The following is a 3219-nucleotide window of genomic DNA, read 5'->3' on the forward strand; positions in this document are numbered from 1 at the left end:
TCCTCGGGAGGATGGTAGGAGTTGTAGTCCACCTTCCTAGGGGGGATGGTGGGAGTTGTAGTTCACCTTCCAAGGAATAATGGTGAGGAATTGAAGTGCACTTTTCCAGGGAGGGTCGTGGGAGGTGTAATCCTCCTTCCTAAGAAGGATAGTGGGAATTTTAGTCTTGTTGTTGTTGTTGTTGTATTATTATTATTATTATTATTATTTAAAACCGATGGTAAACATGATGTTGACGGCACCACGGCTCCCAAACCCACGCAGGAAAGGCCTGAATTATCAACTCGCACCACCCGCCCAGTTGACGTGCGGCCGGAATATGCTCTGCTGCCCTCCTCCGCAATTATGTGCGGCAATGGCACAATTGGGAGCAAGGATTGCACAGGTCCCTCCTTTGCGCTCTCCACCCCATTCTCTCCCCTTTGTTTGCAACCGGGCTCTTGTCATTTCTGGAAGGCCTGCCATGTACCTACACACTTGGGCCTGACCCTGCGCGAAATGATGCTCACCTGGAGGCATCCAGGTACGCACCTGAGCAGAGAGAAGACTTACCCTTCCAGAAAGATCAGCGGTCGGCTCCGAGGAACGCTAAAAGCCTTTCCAAAATTAAAGAAGAGTCACGTTACTCTGCAGCATCGTACATAACAGCCCAAAAAGATGCAAGCATGCTAATAATAATAATAATAATAATAATAATAATAATAATAATGCATCAAAATAGAATTAAATATAGGAATTTGTTTGAATTCTTCTTTGGTGATTTCTCTCTTTTTCCATTTCTTGTGCATGTCTCTTTTGTGTTTTAGAATCATAGAATCATAGAATCAAAGAGTTGGAAGAGACCTCATGGGCCATCCAGTCCAACCCCCTGCCAACAAGCAGGAATATTACATTCAAATCACCCCTGACAGATGGCCATCCAGCCTCTGCTTAAAAGCTTCCAAGTAAGGAGCCTCCACCACACTCCGGGGCAGAGAGTTCCACTGCCGAATGGCTCTCACAGTCAGGAAGTTCTTCCTAATGTTCAGATGGAATCTCCTCTCTTGTAGTTTGAAGCCATTGTTCCGCGTCCTAGTCTGCAAGGAAGCAGAAAACAAGCTTGCTCCCTCCTCCCTGTGGCTTCCTCTCACATATTTATACATGGTTATCATATCTCCTCTCAACCTTCTCTTCTTCAGGCTAAACATGCCCAGTTCCCTAAGCCGCTCCTCGTAGGGCTTGTTCTCCAGACCCTTGATCATTTTAGTCGCCCTCCTCTGGACACATTCCAGCTTGTCAATATCTCTCTTGAATTGTGTTTTAGCACAGTTAGAAGTTCTTTGGACATCCATTCTGGCTTCTTTGCACTTGTCCTATTTTTTCTCTTTGTTGGCACAGTTTGCAATTGCGCCTTGAGTATTTCACTCTTGAGAAATTCCCATCCATCCGTAACTCCCTTGATTCTATGATTCTATGAATAAAATAATCATAATAATGTATACAGGGCACCCGCTGGCACAGTGGGTTAAACCACTGAGCTGCTGAGCTTGTTGACCGAAAGGTCGCAGGTTCGAATCCGGGGAGCGGGGTGAGCTTCTGTTGTCAGCCCCAGCTTCTGCCAACCTAGCAGTTCTAAAACATGCAAATGTGAGTCTATGAATAGGTACCACTCTGGCGGGAAGGTAACGGCACTCCATGCAGGCATGCCAGCCTCATGACCTTGGAGGTGTCTATGGACAAGCTTCTGCCAACCTAGCAGTTCGAAAACATGCAAATGTGAGTAGATGAATAGGTACCGCTCTAATGGGAGGGTAACGGCGCTCCATACAGTCATGCCAGCCACATGACCTTGGAGGTGTCTATGGACAAGCTTCTGCTAACCTAGCAGTTCGAAAACATGCAAATGTGAGTAGATGAATAGGCACCGCTCTAACGGGAAGGTAACGGCGCTCCATGCAGTCATGTCAGCCACATGATCTCGGAGGTGTCTATGGACAACGCCGACTCTTCGGCTTAGAAATGGAGATGAGCACCAACCCCAGAGTTGGAAACGACTGGACTTAATGTCAGGGGACTACCTTTACCTTTACCATTTTAATAATGTATACCCCCTTTCAAAGCGGCTAACGTAAAAATTCAAACTATGTGCAAATTACAACCTAAAGCATCAAATTATTATTATTATTATTATTATTATTATTATTATTATGTAAACAATAACTAAATCAACCAAAAATAACAAAGCCAGTGGACCTGATGGGATCCCTACTGAACTAATAATAATGATGCTATTGTTATTTGTTGCTGTCCTTGTCTGCCATCAATTCAAAGGCAACCCTATCAATGAAAGGCCTCCCTCAAGAGTCATAAATGGCTCAGCTCTGGTCTTTTGAGCTCAGGCTCAAAGTTTGTCTGATTGAATCAATTTATCTTCCACTGGAGCTTCCTCTTTTCCAGATTACGCCTCCTTCCAATTGCCTTTTTTTGAGTGTATTATATATATGGCAGTGTCGATCCAGCCTGAGAGGCCCACAAAAACAGCTATGACATGAAAAAATTCCAGACAGGAAACGAGCAAGGTCAGCTAAACAAAGGATTCCCTAGGCAGGAAGCAGCCAGACTTTGAAGCTGCAAGGCCATTTAATGCTAATAAAGGTAGCCAATTGCAACATTCATACTTGCCTCAGTTTTAGGTTGTTGTGAGTTTTCCAGGCTGTCTGGCCATGTTCCGGAAGCATTCTCTCCTGACGTTTCGGCCACATCTATGGCAGGCATCTCCAGAGGTTGTGAGGCCTGTTGGAAACTAGGCAAGCGGGGTTTATATATATGTGGGTTGCTGCGGGTTTCCAAGCTGCATGTTCCAGAAGCATTCTCTCCTGACGTTTCGCCCACATCTATGGCAGGCATCCTCAGAAATATATCTGTGGAATGATGTCCAGGGTGGGAGAAAGAACTCCCATGTGAAATATGAAACAATTCCAGACAGGAAACAATCAAGGCCAGCTAACACCTTGTAAGAAAGGATTCCCTAAAGCAGGAAGCAGCCAGGCTTTGAAGCTGCAAGGCCATTCAATGCGCATAAAGCTGGCCCACAGCAACATTCACACTTGCTTCAAGCAGACAAAAGTTCTTCCTCCCACCTGGATATTCCACAGATATATAAACTTCACTTGCCTAGTTTCCAACAGACCTCAAATGTGGGTGAAATGTCAGGAGAGAATGCTTCTGGGACATGACCAG

This window comes from Anolis sagrei, chromosome 12 (genome assembly GCF_037176765.1).
Source record: "Anolis sagrei isolate rAnoSag1 chromosome 12, rAnoSag1.mat, whole genome shotgun sequence".
In the NCBI taxonomy this organism is placed as follows: domain Eukaryota; kingdom Metazoa; phylum Chordata; class Lepidosauria; order Squamata; family Dactyloidae; genus Anolis; species Anolis sagrei.